General features: G+C 43.2%; 1 long non-coding RNA gene across 1 annotated transcript in view; it reads right to left on the bottom strand.

Moving 5' to 3' along the window:
• LOC144298812 (uncharacterized) overlaps positions 1 to 15631 on the bottom strand; it is a 34902-nt gene extending 19271 nt beyond the window's left edge. Inside the window, exon 1 of the long non-coding RNA XR_013365697.1 lies at positions 15484 to 15631. This is a non-coding gene — a long non-coding RNA (uncharacterized LOC144298812). The remainder of the gene's footprint in view (positions 1 to 15483) is intronic.
• Between the last annotated feature and the right edge of the window lie 2173 nt (positions 15632 to 17804).

The raw sequence follows: 17804 nt of genomic DNA, 5'->3' as shown, positions 1-17804 counted from the left end.
TGGTGGGAGTGGGATTACATTGTGGTTTTAATTTGCATTTCCTGATGACTAATGAAATAGAACATCTTGTTAAATGTTATTTGCCATTTGGATATCCTCTTTTATGAAAGGTTTGTTCAAGTCTTTCCCCCATTTCTCTGTTGGGTTGTCTACCTCTTTGATCTGCTTTTAAAATGGTAATTTTCTGGGGTGCCTGGGAGGCTTAGTCGGTTAAGCATCTGACTCTTAATTTCGGCTCAGGTTGTGATCTCAAGGTTGTGAGATTGAGCCCTGAGTCAGTCTCTATGCTGGGGTTGGAGCTTGCTTAAGATTCTCTCTCTCCCCTCCCTCTGCCCCTCCTCCCCCTTGCCCCCCACCGTTAAGAAAATAGTAATTTTCTTCAACATGGTAATGCAATCGCCATTTTTGTAACAAATGTTTTTTCCAGGTATAAATCCACAGCTTCTTTATTATTTTCTTTAGTTTTAATTTTAATATTTTTAAGGAGTCTTAGGAGATAGCACAATGTTAATCCTAGAAAGAACCCTACATGCCAATTATAATTCTCTTTGGAATACTTTTGTGGGGCACAGGCTGTGTCTCTAGCTTTGGGGTGGGTCTCTGCATCTAAAGAGGTCAAGAAGGATGGACACAGGAGCAGGGCACACAACTGAATCCTATCTTACAAACCAAGAGGACCAACCTGAGGCCCATGGAGATAAGGTGACTGTCTCAGGACACACAGCACAGCAGTCCCTTTACTAAAGTATCTGACATGGCAGTAGAGACTAAGAACACACATTACTAAAACCCAGAGATTTTTTTTTTCCAAGTCAAACTAACCGAGCCTTACTCAAGAGAGCCAATGAGAAAGCCCAGGTCATGAGAATTCAACTCTTCCTTCAGGGTCTAGCTCAAATGTGGTTTCTTTTGTGGAAAATCTCTGATCTTTCCAGTCAGAGTCAATCTTTTGGTCCATTGGCTGGGTTGTCATATTTACCCAGTTCTCTCTTGAGCTGTTTGTATATCTCTCTTGTTTCCTATGCTGGGTGGCAGGGTTCTAAGAAGGCTGGCTTCACTTGTCTCTTTCTACTGGGGATGGTGGACTTGCATAAATCAGTTGCTCAGTCAAAGTCTGAATGAAATTGCATTGCTTTTAAGGAGAAAGCACTCCAGGGACTGTGTGTTCCATAAACCGGTTGGCAAGCGTATTCACAGGGAATTGATAAATGTCTCTATTTTGGAGTAGTGGCTCCTGCACTTTTGAGAGTGGGATCATGGGCCCCCGAGTTGTAATAGACAAAGGAGGAGACCACAGAATGGACTTTCTTTAGTAGGGTGCCCAGGGGTGTGAGAGCTGCACTGCATGTCCCAATCATGGCCAGAGCTGGTGGTCGACTCCTCTCCTGCTCCTACTCCTGCTCCAGCTTGTCAGTCTAGCATAGACTCAAGAGTTGCTGTGAGAGCAGGAGTGTAGAAGAAACCCTGGGAACTCTTAGGTTACTCGAGGGCAGATAAGCAAAGGTTGACCAGGAGAGTAAGTACACTGTGGGGAGGGGAGGCTCTTCTCCTGCCTCCTTCCTTCCGGCTTCTTGCCGGAGGGCTCCAGGTCCTTTGTTGGCAGCCACAGAAGCGAGACAGTAGATGCAAGGGTGTGTGCAGGCATCTTTCTTCAGGTTCCCTTGCAGTCTAGCCTGCCCTGCCCACTCTCTACTCCCCACCCTAACACTCAGAATGACCACATAGTGGCACAGGGTGTGGGGGAAACTTCACCTGTCATTGCTTAGACAGGGTTCAGCCTTGGAACAAAAAGGTACTTTGAGTCCCCAGGGCTGCCAAGTGTCAAGAGCCAGGAGGTGTTCCTTGTATGCCCATTAAGGGAGCAGGCCTGGCCTCAGAAGGAATTTCTTTGGACTTGAGAGAATATAATCTTTTCTAACAGCCTGATAAATGGTCCCTGCAGTAGACATAGAAGGGCTGAGGAGGAGCATGGACTATGTCCTTCCCCACTTCTGATTCCTGGAGGGAGAGAGGGTGAGCCAGAAGGCAGATGGAAAGAGGACTCACAGTCTTCTAGAATTTTCTTTCTCTTTCTTTTTTTTTCTTTCTTTTCTTTTCTTTTCTTTCTTTCTTTCTTTTCTTTTCTTTCTTTCTTTCTTTTCTTTCTTTCTTTCTTTCTTTCTTTCTTTCTTTCTTTCTTTCAGCTCATTAGAGTGATACTGTCATATTAATGGAAAGAAAACAAAGAACCAGAAGAGCCAAGTAACTGGTTAGAGGCAAACTTAAATGAGAGCCCAGAACCTGAGATATAAAAAACTGGAAGGGTTTCAGGGATGGGGAAAACTGATTATCGATCACTGCTCTATGGTGCAGTGACACTGTGTGACATCAGACACTGTGCAGGTTTCCTGCCTGTGTTACCTTGTTCACTCTGTGTGACAATCCTGTTAAATCAATGTCACATAATTTTACACACCTATTCATGCCTCCAAAAATAGAAACTGAAGACTCTCCCAGAGTGCCCAGCACAGTCCTTGACACTGGGCATACAATGAAGACCAGGTGGGGGTGGGCCCCACACCTGGTGTGGAGGAGGGACAGGTAAGGGGGCAGTAGCAACTGAGTCTGTGGCTATGACGGAAGAAGTTCAGAGTGAGTAGGAGTGCAGAGACGGTGCCTAATCAGACTTGGGGAAGTCAGGGAGTGCTTTCTGGAGGAACCGAAAGGGTCCAGGTGACCAGGGCAAGGGTATGAGAATGGAGATGGGTAGGGCAGGAAGATGAGAAACCAGGCCATTGGAGTAGGCAGACTCCAGAGCCCGGAAGGCCTGGTAAGAAGTTCAGATTCATCCTGAGATGGGAGGAAAGGTTTCAGGGGATGGGATGCCAGCATCGGATGTCCCTGTCCTCAAGAGAAGGCTTTGACTTTGGCATGGAGGGCAGACTGGAAGTGATGTGACGAGATGCAGGGAGGTCAGCTAGGGGCCATGGCGAGATGCACAGCAGCGAGAACAGTAGCCTGAACTGGCTAGTGTCGGAGGATCAAGAAAAATGCATGAATTAAAGGAATCATTTTAGGGATGGTCAGGACTTGATGCCTGATGGGTGTGTGGGGTGGGGAACTGGAGGAATCTAGCGTGACACTCAGGTTTTGTCTGAGGCATCACTGCCAACACTGTCTGGCCAGCTGCCCACGTAAGGGAACCGAGGCTCACAGAAGTAACTTGACCAAGGTCACTCCGCTCCTACATGGTAGGCTGGGCCCAACCCATCCCCATTTGATACCTTCCTGACTCCCTTGACTTCAAATTGTTCCTGTTCATTATTGTCTGGACAACAGCCACGAACAGCTTTGGCCAAAGTATACAAATGAAGTAGGCTTCTTCTGGGGTTAGTGTAGATTTATTATGAGCCTTAGCAGTTCATTTGAAAGAAGTGTTAAGGACCTCCCCGCCAATCCCTTGGTGCAGAGAGCTAGACACTCCCAGAAGGCGGCCCGGAAGAATCACCAGCCTGGGTTAGGAGAGGTGGTTTCAGGTCCTGGCCCGGCCATCTCACATACCTTCTCTGAGCCTCAGCTTCCAGATCTGAGATTGAGGGGCTGGGCCCATCGACTTTGGAGGTTCTGCATCTCTGGGGTACAGGGAATGTGAGAAACATGTAGGGTCATAAGCTAGTGGCATTCGGAAGACCACTGAGTTTCTACATGATACGTTATTCTCTGAGGGATCCCAGCTATGACACATGGATCTCATCAGACTCTATAACGTGGGGCTGCAGTGAAGAACCTCCGAACGCTCTCTAGTGATCCCCATGGGTAGCAAAGACTGGGAACCACTGTCTCAAGGATTCTGGGAAGTCACCAAGGTATGTGTCACCCACAGCAAGCCAGTGGGAATGAGCAATGGGCTCCACAGCAGAGCAATCAGAGGGGTCAGGCATTCCAGAGCAGGGAGGGAAGTAAATGCATGGCTGAGAGTTCCTCCTGACTCAAGCTCAGAAATGTGTTCCTGATGCCCCCGGAAAAGGATAGGGAGGGAAAAATGAAGCGGGAGTTTGTGCCTTTGGCCAGGTAGCTCATCTCCCTCAGCTCCTTCAGAGCATCACTGTGGGTGATGGCTTTTGTCTGGCCCAGAGAGTGAGGTGACTCATTGCAAGTCCTATGAGGAAGTAGACACAAAACACTCTAGGTTGTTCTGAATAAAGCGAGGTTGTGCCTCATCAAGCCATGGGGGAGACTTTGTGAAAGCAGAACTTTGTGAGATAAGCCATAATAATGCCTTACATTTCATCAGTGAGAATCTGCTGACAAACACCTATGCACGCCCACTCCGTGCCAGACTCCACGCTTCCCACGAGATGCAAACGAGAAGAAGGTACACTTTGATCTCTAGCCTCCAGATCAGAGGAGGTGACAGACAAACAAACATGGACGCAATCCTGCTGCAGTGCAAAAGACTCCGGGAGCCCAGAGGAGGACCATTAATGCTCACGATGAGTGGCTGGGAAAACTTCCTGGAGGAGGTGGCCCTTGAGCTGAGTTTGGAAGGACGGGTTGAGTTATCCAGATAGGAAGGGATGTGTGGATGCCTAAGGGAGATAGTGATACCATTTACAGTGTTTTATAGAATCTAGAGCCCTTACTCATTTATTATTTCATTTGGTGTAGATATGACTCTGGTTTGGAAGTTCACAGACTGATACTTTCTCTTGGGCATTCCCCATTCCTTGGCATGAGGATGGAAGGTTAACCTCGTCATCTCAGAAGTTGGATTGAAGGCCTTCATTTGACAAATGCAGTGGTTACTGAAGCCATCTCTATAGCTGGCCTTTCTGCCCACTATCGCCCTCACTTTCTCCAGTAACTGGTGAAATGGATGGAATGTTCTCTATTTTATAGAGGAGGAAGCTGAGGCTTAGAAAGGTTGACTTCTCTGTTGACACTCTTGCACTTAATGGCAAAGCAAGGACTCAGCATCTTTAAATACTTTGTGGCTTCAGGTAAAGAATACATTAATAAATAGTCCTTTGAAAGTAGGCTTTCTTTTACCCCATCTGCCTGCTGCTACATACAGACTTCAGGGAGGGATGATGATTATTATTCCTGGTGATATACCTTACCTACTCCCTGCTTAATCCTAGATGTCTGGCTATCACAAAGTTAGCAATATTAATGACAACTAGATTGTTTTACTTTGACTATGGATAATTATAACATGCCATCTTAGCAAGCTTCTCCTATGGCCCCCTAATGCTAACTCACCTATTATAGCCGAGCCAGTGACATCAAGGCATTAAGTACAATGTCAACTTGACTTTTCAGCTGGGTCTCAAGCAGTGACCCAAACAGGTGGATACTGAATTTTGCCAGCATCCCTATGCTTTTTGGGCAGTGCTAGTAGTTTCTAACAGCTGTGGTAGCTCCCTGGTATATGGGTATGTGTGTTCAAGATGACTTACTCCCAGTGAATCCCAGTAGAATACAGAGATCCATAAAGGAAGATCCATGAAGGATATGTCCTAGTTCAGAATATCATTCTGTGAGGCAGCTTTTAGAAAAATTAGATAGTTTTAGAAGTTTCTTTGTAACTAAAATAGAGGTTGCTATGGTATGGAAGAGAAAAACCATGGCTGCAAATTTTAGATGAAAACTACCATTAAGTTCTGGAGAGAGTGTTTACTTTTTTAAAAAAATGTAAAGTATAATTTACATCCAGTGAATTTACTCTGGCAGGAGACATTTCTTCGAATTTGGACAAATGCATACAGCCATGTAACTGCCACCACAATGTGGTTATAACACAGCCCTGTCACCCTCCAGATTTTCTCCTGTCCCAGGACAGCTCAGCCCCTAAGAACTCCTGATCTGTTGTCTGTCCCTATAGTTGCTTTTTCTGTTATGTCTCATAATGGAATCATTCAGATGTAATTTTTTTTATTTATTCATGAGAGACAGAGAGAGAGAGGCAGAGACACACACACAGAGAGAAGCAGGCTCCGTGCAGGGAGCCCGATGTGGAACTCGATTCCGGGATTCCAGGATCACGCCCTGGGCCGAAGGCAGGCGCTCAACCACTGAGCCACCCAGGGATCCCTTTTTTTCTTTATTTTTTTTTCAGTTGTAGCTTTTGAAGACTTTTCACTGTACACTTCTTGTATCCCCTAAATTTTGTGCCATCTGTATATATTATCTATTCAAAAAATAAATGTAATCTTTATATCTATTCCAAAGAGCTATAAAAAGATAGACACTTCCAATAATCCATGGGTTAAAGAGGAAACCCAAGGAAAATTATAAAATATTTAGATCTGAATAGTAATGAAATTATTAATGAAATGGGTTTTGATACTATCATACATAATGGAAGTAAGCAAAACCCAGGGATGCAGTGAGAGAGGTACTTGAGGGAACATTCATAATCTTAAGTGTATTTACTAGAAAACAAAGATTTTATTTTTAAGAACCTAAAGTGTTTTTAAAAGCCAGGAAAAGAAAACAAAGTAAACCCAAAGAAACTAGGATATAAATCAAGATAATTATTGAATAGTTAATGAATAAAAACAAAAAATAAGGGGCAAGAATAAAAATACATATGATTTATATATTTCTTAATTTTTTTTTATTTTTTAAAGTAGCTTCTACACCCAACATGGGGCTTCCACTTGTGATCCTGAGCTCGAGAGTCTCACACTCTACTGACTAACCCAGCCAGGCTCTCCCATGTGATTTATATATTTATGCACAAACCAACTTAGGACAGTGGAATGGACACTGGGGCTTTGAGCCTCAGTTTCCTCATCTCTCCAATGGAAGTAATAATGCTTACTTTTGCCCAACAGTAAGTAGGAATTCTGCCAATAAGGATTTGGCCATGACACTCCTTCTATGTACTGGCATAAAAGTTAATTACAGTGGGGATTATGATGTGTCACTAGGGCAGTTTCTCTTCAGTATATTACCTGTAATCTCCTTAACAGGATTTCTTTCTTCTCTACTGCTTCTCACATCTTCCTTTCCTTTTGCACTATTGGTCTGTGCTAGAGAGGCGCTGCAGGAGACCTTGGGGCCACTGAGCCCTGGGTCTGGCTGCCCGAGCTTACACACTGGATTCAGGAGTGCCCTCAGATAAGATCTAACCCCTATATTAGGAGACTAGGGTTTAAAACCACATCTACCACTTTCTAGCGGTGTGACTGTGAACCAGCCTCTTAACCTCTTCGAGGTTTGCACTTTTATCTGTTAAATGAGATCTTGATTATGTCCATGTTAAGGATCTGTTAGGAGAATCAAATGGGATGGTATTTGTGTAAGTACTTTATGAATGGCAAAGGGCTGTAGAAATGTCAATCATTATGGTAATCGTTTTGATCAAAACTTGTTTACCAAGCGTTTACTCCAAAAACGTGTCCCTCGTCTTCTGGATGACTTTCTGTGCCTCTGGCAGTTGGGATGGGGGTAGCTGCTCTTTTGATTAGTGCCTGGCTTCCTGGGCTGGCTGGCCAGCTACCCAGCCAGCTCCGGGCTTTCCTGGCATTCCCAGGTTTTCAGGCGTGTAGTTAAGTAGAATGCAATGGAAACTTCAGGGAAAGGACTTAGGTAGAAAAAAGAAAAAGCAGGAGGAGTGTCTTCTTTTTGTTGTTAAAGAAAGTTAATTAGCCTTCTATTTGTTTCCTAAGTTCTTGGCTAGTCTGAAGAAATCACTTTTATCGAAAGATTAAAAATTTACATATAATTACTTTTCTAAAAACTTCTCTAGACTACAGTGTTGTCCAATAGAACTATAATGCAAGCCACAAATGCAAGCCATGAGTAGAATTTTAAAAGTTTTAGTAGCCACACTAAAAAAATTTTAAAGTGTCATTTTAGTTTTTTAAAGTGTAATTTTCATATTTTATTTAACCCAGCATATCCCAACTATTATCATTTCAACATGTAATCAATATGAAAAATTACTAGTGAGAGATTTTTACAATATTTTTTTCACAGGAATCCTTTAGAATTTGAGACTTATTTATAGCCCATGCCAGTGTAGACCCACCACACTTTAAGTGCTCCATAGGCACATGTGGCCTGTGACTGTGGCATTGGACAGTGCTGAACAAGAACTTAAGTAGACTTGAGGAAACTAACTTCACTTCTGAAAAGTAGAAAATATGACAAGATTCTAATTAGTTCCTTGTAGAGCATAGTGGAGGGAGAAAAACAATTACTACATTTGGGTTCCTTCAGTCACTCATTCATCAAGTGTTTATTGAACAGCTACTTTGTGCTAAGTGCTGTGGTCTTGGCTCTGCAGCCAACTCACTCAGTCACTTCTCAGGGCCTCAGACTCCCTGTCCTACTTCTGAGAAGATTAAGATACCCATATAGGAGACGGAGAAATGTTTGTGCCAGCTGGGGGGAATATGCATCTGGAAATCATTAGCTTAATGGTTGGAGTTTTGAAAGGCCATCAGAACCAACCACTTTCCTTGACAGTGTTGCTGGAGCTCTCACAATCCCTTTATTATTAATATCAAAAGTTGATCAACCCTGTAGGATCTTACTGGAAGAATTAACCACACAAGTCTTATCTATGGTAACAGTTTGACATGTTGATCTCAATTTGTTCACCATTTGTTAACCATCCTTTTGGGGAGTTTCTAAGGGAGAACTAATAAGACAAGTCATAAATTCCTCTGTGACACCAAGTGCTTTATAAATGCTAAGTAATCATTCCGGTCTATCAACAGGTTTATCTGTGGGAAGATAGGAGGTGTTGCAAGGAGTATGTTGGAATTGACTTGAAGGCTTGGAAATAAAAAGTCACCTTCATTAACTCATAGGTGGCCATGACTTCAGAGAGACTGCAGCTTAAATAGGGAAAGGAAGTGGAGTTCTACTTCCTGGAAACAGGTTGGCATTAGCCATACAGCTGGACTCTCAGGTAAAGTCAGTTTTCAACTTTTGTGTTGGGAGAATGATTCTACATAGGTTTTTAGAAAGACAGAGAATGACTCTTAGAAAATACAAGTGTTGGAAACTCATTAAATAGATAATGATCATAACATCAGATACCATCACTTGTGGTTGCAGCCTGAGCCGGCATAGTTAAGGCACATTCAGATGGTAAGCACCGAAAAGTCATCCCTGATATTGGTACATGGCCTTTAAAGTGAAAGCAAAGTGCTTTCATAGAACTGCACCACTGGAGAATCACAACAGCTCTGCCTGCTAGGTATGCTGTGTTATAATCCTTATTGTACAGATAAGGAGACAGAGGCTTTTAACGAATGTCAAAGATGTCTGTAAGAGTAGGGTGTTATTTGCTTTCTTTCTGTTTTTCATCGCTGTGTCTTGCTGCCTTCCTAAGCTTCCCCAGAACTGAAAAGTGGCCCTGCTGCCTTATGCAACTTAGGGCATGTGCAGAGCTTCATAGAAGTACATGTCCAGAGAGATCTAGCAGTTGAGCAGACTTCCAGCTAACTAGAGAGAACTCAAGCCTAGAAGGAGGATGACCTCCATTCTTTCATAAATGCATAGACCTTTCACTTTGGACAGGATGGTAAGAGAGGAAAATAATCTTCTCATCTACTATATTTCCAGTGGTATCAGCCAAAAAGAAATAGGAAAACTGTTAAGAAACACTTTCCTAGAACAAGCAAAACAGGCTTTATTGGGAAGGAAAATATATTCTAGATTACATCTTATATATAAAATACAACCCCTTCTCTTCTCAGTGCACTTTTTAATTTATGAAATTTCTCTAGACAGATCTCCATCAATTCATATGTGTAGCAGTTCCACAGGTAGAGAGCAGTTATTACCTCTTGCATGCAGTGCTTTGTTGAGTGAATGAATAGATGGATTTCTGTTTTACAGGTGAGAAAACTGAGATCCAAAGACACTGGGTGGTTTGTCCCAGTGAAGGAACCATGACTAAAACTCGCATCTTCTGAGTTCGAGTCTGATCATGTTCTTATATGGGTTCTCCCTTGAGATCTGGTTTCCAAACATGTATGATGGAATATCACTAGAGGAAATAGTCATACCTTTCATGAAATAAGGATTTGGGAGTATCTCAGGCTTCTTCAATCATTCTTAATCACTTATATTTATATAAATTAAATCACTATTCACTCTCTCTGGAACAGCAATAAAAAGATCAGATTGACGTTCCACCTCCCAACAGCCCAAGGCAGAGTGAAGATAACAGTGAGCTATAGCCAAATTTCTAATCATCTTATCAAGAAACCAAAGCAGAAACGTTGATTTACAATCCAACAATCACAAGTGTAAAATAATGCCAGCTTAGCAAAGAAAATGGAAAAATACACACACACACACACACACACACACACACACTCAGGCAGTACGGGGTACTGAAATCCCAGTTTATGGGATAGATGTCTCAACAGAGAAGAGAATGCTTATTTATTCTCCAAGAACTTCAAGATAGAAAAGAGAAATCTTAGAAGTTTAGAACTCTAGGCATTTGTTACTAAGTCCAAAAGAGGAATGACAGTTATTGGTAAGGGAAAGGATGAGGTTTCTACAAATCCAGAGATATTTGGAGAAATGTACAAATTGTTTTCTTTCAGGAAGGATTCAGGCACTACTGGGCAACCATCTTCTTATGAGGATTTTCCCAGAAATCACACCTTCAAATTGAAAAGGACCTTAAGTTGACCACCTAATAAAATACCCTTGACCCTGGCTGATCTGTCAATTGTCTCAAAAACATTTCTTTCACGATCATCAAGACTCCATTTGTCCTTCAGTGATGGACAAATCCGGCATCCCTTGACATACTATTTCTCTTTACCTGAGTTCTGGAAAGTGTTGTCCGTATGTCGAGCCTCAACCTGCCAACCAGGTACTTCTATGTTGGAGCCCATTCCAAACAAAGCCAATCCCTCTTTAATGTGACAGCCCATCTGTTCTGAAGACCATAATCATGATGCTTCTGTCTCGTGAAGCTAAGTGTCTCTAAGCTAAATATCTCCAGTTAGAAGGTAATTCCTTAAAACATTCCAATAAGAATTGGGTTTCTAGACCCATTATCATCTTGGCCATCATCCTGGCCAAATTGAGCATTAATCGCTGAATACCAGAGTTAACCTGAACTACAGAGGACATTTCCTCTAGAATAATTACTTGACATCTACCTCTGAGCTCAGAAAAATGCATACTAAGCAGGGGAACAGTGTAGATGGAAGGATGGTCTCTGATCTCAGAACTGGAAGCTTTAGAACTAGTGGCATCCATGTCCTGGGACTGTTTTGGGTTGCCAAGGCAATCGGCAGCACCATGTCAATAGCTCAGCACTGTATCAGGGCTTGGCCTTGGCTCAAGCCTGTGGATGTGGGCCCAGCAGAGGGGTGGGACCGCATTCCCCAGAATATCCCTCAGGGACAGGCGGACCCTCCCTCCCTGCAGCCTAAGCAGCCACCTTACCAGACTACTCTTGCCACAGCAAGTTACTTGTCATTTATACTCTGCCAGCAGCACAGCCTTCCTACCTCAGGCCTTGAGTCTCTCAAACACAGGTTCTATAACCTCAAGAGAGAAAATGTGCCCAGTAAATGCCAGAGATTGAAAAGATGAGACCATAGAACAGGTCAGATGTCACCCAGGCTTTGGCCTTTGACATGAAGCTACCTCCCATGAAACATTCACAGAACTAGCTAAAAGAAACATCACAAACCCAACTTCCTTTTTCTCATAGATGAGGAAACGGGTCCAGAGTTGGGAAGTGACACTGACCCAAAGGCACATAGTGATATAGAGGCAGAGGTTGGCCCCAAACCCACCTCCTAGAACCTGGAGCAGCCAGTCTTGTTTTTTCTAGGATCTACCATGAAGGCTCCCTTGCAGGTGGGCACTGGATGTAAGTGCTTCCCTTCCTTCACCCATTGTTGCACAGATGGAATGCAGGCTCACAAACACTATGTTTTGATGTCTCACCTTAAATAGCTTAAGTATCACACTGCAAGGAAACCATGGGCTAACAAAGAGAGTAGGAGCACCATGTTGGATCTCAATGACTGCGAGACCTTGGTTGGCTTCCAAGCTTCACTTCCCCTGTTTGTAGTATGGTGGGGATTAACTAGACACCAAGATCTCTTCTAGCTCTGATTTTCTATGATTGTTCTGTGGTCAGGCACCCTAGGGGAAGGAAGTATTTTGAGGAAGTGACAGGAGGTGAAGTCTTAAAATGGCCCTGCTATCCATAATGTATGTCAGGGGTTGGAGGCATATGCTCCAGGTTCTTGTGAGGTATGCTGGCACCCAGCAGGAACAGAGTTCTTGGACCTGCTCAGTCTCCCAAGAAGCTCTCCTCTGCCACCTCCCCCCCCAAGCCTGGCTTAAGGGCAGTGCCATTCACTACATCATTTCTGCACTGCTGTGTGGCTGCCTTTCCCCTGTGTCTTGTTTACCCCAGTGCCTGGCACGGGGTGGGTATTTACTCCATTCCTAATGACTGAGGAAATGGGCAGAGCCTCTCTACTGAGACGGGAAGGCAAGACAAGAGTGAGATTGCAGGGTGTTTGGAATTACTCTGCTTCTGCTTGTCATATTTCTTGGGCAAGTCTCCTGCCTCCTTTTTTTATACTCAAATAAGGGAGTCTGATTTGATGAATACTTTCCAAACTGTTCTGTAAAATACTGGTTTCTTGGGTAGTTGGTGTGAAAATAAACAGTCTCCTTAGGTACTTTCTTGCACATTACCACTCCCTCTTGGAGATTTATGTACACAGAATATTGAAAACTCCAAAAGTCCTACAGTAAAGACACTTACTTAATTTTATTTAAACCAACTTTCTCCAAAATGCTCTGGTCTCCTCCTATCTAAGGAACTGGTGTTATGACGCACATAGCCTGAGAAATCCTGCACTAAATGATTTCCTAGTCCCCTGTAAACTATAGCTCATCTAGAGACAAGGTAGCCTGGTATAGTGAAAAGACTGAGGTTTTGGAGGCAGATAGACCTGGGCTCCAATCTTGGCTCTGCTTTTTATTTTTTATTATTTTTTAAAGATGTTATTTATTTATTCATGACAGGCACAGAAAGAGGCAGAGACACAGGCAGAAGGAGAAGCAGGCTCTCCCTGAGGAGCCTGAGGCAGGACTCGATCCCAGAACCCTGGGATCACAACCTGAGCCAAAGGCAGATGCTCAACCACTGACCCACCCAGGTGCCCCCTGGCTCTGCTTTTTAATAGCTGTGTGGCCTACAAGCAAGTTACTTAATCTTCCCGGCTTGGATTTCTTCATCTGCAAAATGAGCATGCTAACCCTATTAGTTAAGCTTGTAGGCTATTAAAAGTATCAAATGAGATAACAGATATCAAGTATCTAGTATAGTGTTTGATACACAATAGGCTTATAAGAAATATCAGTTCCTTTGCTCCATTACTCCTGACACTCTTCTTCCATCTCTTCCCCCAACGCCCCCAACCCCAGAGCCAGCGACTGGCAGGGCAGAGAATGTAACAGAGGGGTATGTCAAGTCCAGGTCTTCCTCACATGAGCTTGGCCACGTTCTTTCAGGTTCACAGAAGGACTGCACCCCCGAAAGGACTAAGGTGAAGAGGCCAAGGGGGAAGTGGCAGCAAATCTTGCCCTTCTTTGCCAAACAAGGTATCTGTGCTAAGCAGCTAGATGCTGTTGGTTAAGAGAGAAGATGAAAGAATCCTTTCACGCTGTTCCAGAATGAACACCCACTGTCATAAACGTGCTACCTAAAATAGCAAACTCTTCTCAAGCCTCAACTTGAGGGCAGAGCCTTGGCTTGTTTGCCTGGGCAAGAAACTGAAACAAAAGTAGTGATCTGAGTGTTGGCAAGCAAAAAGGGCAGGGTTCGGGGTGGCCTCTAGTAGCCTTGGCACCAGGACAGCCATTGCAGGATCTGCCCTTGGACCAAAGCCACCACCTGACAAACATAAAGCAAGCACCAGGTTTGTGCCAGACACGGGGCTTGCTTGTGGAGGAGGAAACCAGGAGTCTGCCAGGGAGGCAAGAATGGGTGATGGGGCTTGGTTTATAGAAACTGAACAAGCTGGTTGTATCAAATGCATTGGGATGTCTTTGGACTGATCTTGTTTTTGTATAGCTCTTTTCTTCCTCCCTTCTCACCGTTGGGCAGTGTTCAGAGAAGAACCATGGGCCTTAGAGACATAAGTAGTTTCAAGTGTTACTTTGTCTTTGCTAGTTTCATGATATTGGGTGTGTTATTTGACTCTTCTGGGATGAGTTTCCTCATGTGTAGGATAAGCAATCATCTCTACTTTCTAGGGCAGCTGGGAAGACCAAATGAGCTAATCTAGATAGATCTTAAAGTGTGGCACGTGTGGCTGTAACATGGGGACAAACATCTTTAAATTCTAATAGTTGTATATCAATCTAAATATACCTTAGAAAAATAGCTAACATACCCAACCCTTTTAGAGATATTGTCAATAGATGCAAAGCTAGAGTAGGTATGTAAGTCAAAGAAAGAAAAGAAAAGACAGTTGATTTAAAGAAAAACTTTAAGTAGACAATGGTATAGCTGGAGTATAGACATAGCAAAACCCATGAACGTGCTACATAAATGGCTGAAGTATGGGAACTCTGAGTTGATACAGGACCAAAAATGGCAGCTGCCACATGGCAAGCACCGAGGGTCATTTCCTCCTTTCTTTTTTGGGACTGGAAGGGAAGGAGACGAGGAAAGGGAGGGAGGAATGAGAGGGGAAGCAAACCTACTTACTTACCTACCTACTTAACTTTTAAGTCTACTTCAGCCTACTCTTCTTGTTCCAAGTTTCCTTTTATGTACAAATTGCTTCCCTTACCCCATTCTCATCTCTCCCATCAGGACATTCTTTTTGCCTTAAGACTTCGGATGCCCTCAGGTGTCAAAGGCTCTAACTACCTATAGGCAATCCTCATCTCTAACACACTCCAAAACATCTCCCAGAGAGCTTTTTGGGAGATAAACATTGTAATAGACATGAGAGAAACCGATATAGAGAGACAGAGACAGAGAAACAGAGATAGAGAGACAGAGACAAAGAAACAGAGACAGAGGGACAGAAATGGAGGAGAGAGGAACAGCTTAGGAGGGGAGGGTTGTGGGGACAGTAGAGTCTGATCATGACTTTTGCGTCTTTGGAATAGTATAATGTTGTCTTCCTAAATAGGCTTTCTCCCTCTCTCTCTCTCTCTCTCTCTCTCTCTCTATCAGGAGTGGAAGTCCAGAAAGGGAAAGTGACTTGCCCAAGAAAACAGTAAGCATCTAACACTAAATATCTTGGTTCTTAGTCCTGTTTCCTGGCTTTCTGCCATACTGGGGAATCTGGGCTTTACAGTCCTGGAAGAACCAAAGTTTGCCTTTAAAAATGGGCTCTGCTATTAAAGACAAAACAAAAGCAAATGCTATGTGTTGAATACCTCTAAAATCCAGACTCTCGAAGGTCAAGGTCCCAGATGTTCCATGACACAGATGAATGGGCACTGGGGGAAGAATCAGTCACCTACCTGGAGCAGAGCTCTCATCACACGGAGCCAGAGGGGAGAGGGTCGTGACTCAAACATCACAGACTGCACTGTTTCTACTGAGATTTAGGCAGATATTCCTACATCTCTAAGAGCAGACGTATTAGGACTTTCTGGACCTTTACATTCCAAAGAGGTGAACAAATCCATTCTCAGAACCCCCACCCTTCCAGTTATCTCAACTCTCTTCTGGGACAGGGCATTCTAGAATCATTTGCAAGTTACTCTGCCGGTGCAAAGTTACTAACATCCTTGCTAAGAAGGCCTGTGTTGTGCCAGGACAAGCTTATAGCTTTTCTTTTTTTTTTTAATAGGTGCATGTAACCAGGATCTTAATCTACTGCACAGGATATTCCTACTTGTCCCTGATACTTAAAGAAATTTGAGTGTCGGATAAATTTGATGATTTATCAAATTGTGAAATAATTCATTAAGAAGTTACCTGGTTGGTGCTGAACCCATTTTTACTTAGCTATTTGATATGTAGCAAGATCAAATCAGAATGGAAAGTGGACGATTGGCACCCATTCCTAGTTGCCTCGTTTGAAAAGGTATGAGCTAGCTCCATGATGAAGCATGATGCTCAGGTGGGCCTGGCAGGTGGCTCATAAGGAAGAGTTGATCCAGTGTGCAGCTCCCCAGCCTTTTCTCGGCTGAGAATGCTTTTCTTCCTATTTTAGTTTGTTCAAATTTACTTCTGAAGCTAGGGCCCAAATGTCCTCTCTTCCATAAATCTTCTCTTGAGCCCTTGCCCAACTTTAGTTATTCACCTCTTACAGAAAGTGAACATACAAGGCCTGGTATATACTTCACTAGGTGTACTGCTCTCACCTCCTCTGTTAAATCATCAAATCTTAAAGGCAGGGACTCTATTTTATTAATGCTTTCATAGGAAAATGAAAACTCCTTTTTCTTTCTTGTTACCCAGTTTATACATATTCGTTATAGAGACCAGATAATACAGCAAAGCAAAATCAAGAAACAAACCATTTCCCTTTTGTTTAATGACATCCTAGGCTTTCAAAATTCCTATATTCATTATAAAGATGCATCAAAATTGGATCATCCTATACCTAGTTTTTGAATCTACTTTTATATTTCCATAAATCATTAACATCTGTGATTATCTCGTCATTTTTTTAAAAAGTTTTATTTAGTTATTTGAGGGGGTGTGGGGACAGGGAGAAGCAGACTCCCTGCTGAGCAGGGAGTCCCACACGATGTGGGACTCGATCCCAGGAACCCAGGGATCACAACCTGAGCCAAAGCCAGATGCTCAACTGCTGAGCCACACAGGTACCCTCGAGATTATCTTTCAATCACACCTTAGAGACTACTGTTTATGTCTTAGTACATAGTCTTCTGTATACCAGACAGACTAGATTTTTTTTGTGAGATCAAGTATGTATATGTGTATCACATTCATATACATTTATTTAAGTATGTTCATTCATACACACAATTTTGTTTTTTACCGAACATATCATGGATATCCTTCAATGTCAAATACATAAATATCTACATTATCCTTTCTAATATCTGAATATGTGGATCTGCCAAGATTTAATAAGCTTCCTTTTACCGAACACATTTCCAAAATGTTTCCTTTTTTAAAAAATTTTATTTATTCATTATAGACATACAGAGAGAGAGAGAGAGAGGCAGAGACACAGGCAGAGGGAGAAGCAGGCTCCATGCAGGGAGCCTGACGTGGGACTCGATCCCAGGTCTCCAGGATCACACCCTAGGCCAAAGGCAGGCACTAAACCGCTGAGCCACCTGGGGATCCCCCCAAAATGTTTCCTTTTATTAAAAAATGTTATCAACTACTGTTTTGTATGTATCTGTATATGTACACTTGTCCAGGTTTGGGCAGGCATTGCCCTCCATAAAATGTATTCATTTTTAATTTCCCAAAAATGTCAAAACAGAGCCCTGGGCACAATGGACATAACAAATGTTGGGTGGTTGAATGAATAGAACTCAGAAGCAATTGTCTGCCCTTCCACAGATCTTTTTTCTTTGAAGACCTCAGAGGAAGATCTACTGATTCTTCAGGCCCCCTGGGGAAGGACCCAGATCAGAGCAGGGAGTGGGAAAAAAACGAGCCGCCTGCATTCTCTTATCACCTAAAGAGATGGGCCCTGAGAGGGAGTGCCTGGTTCTGAGTCTGCCTGTAGGGAGCCTTGGGGCCGAAGCCAGACTGAGCTCCCTGCGAGAGCAGACTCCCAGCCCAGCCCAACCACTCCCCCAGGCAGCTCTGCACCTCTTCACAAGCTTTCAGGTTTCTTCATAAATCACAC

The sequence above is a fragment of the Canis aureus genome, chromosome 26, assembly GCF_053574225.1.
Source record: "Canis aureus isolate CA01 chromosome 26, VMU_Caureus_v.1.0, whole genome shotgun sequence".
Classification (NCBI taxonomy): Eukaryota; Metazoa; Chordata; class Mammalia; order Carnivora; family Canidae; genus Canis; species Canis aureus.
The sequence above is the reverse complement of the archived record's forward strand: the minus strand, read 5'-3'. Positions and strand labels throughout refer to the sequence as shown.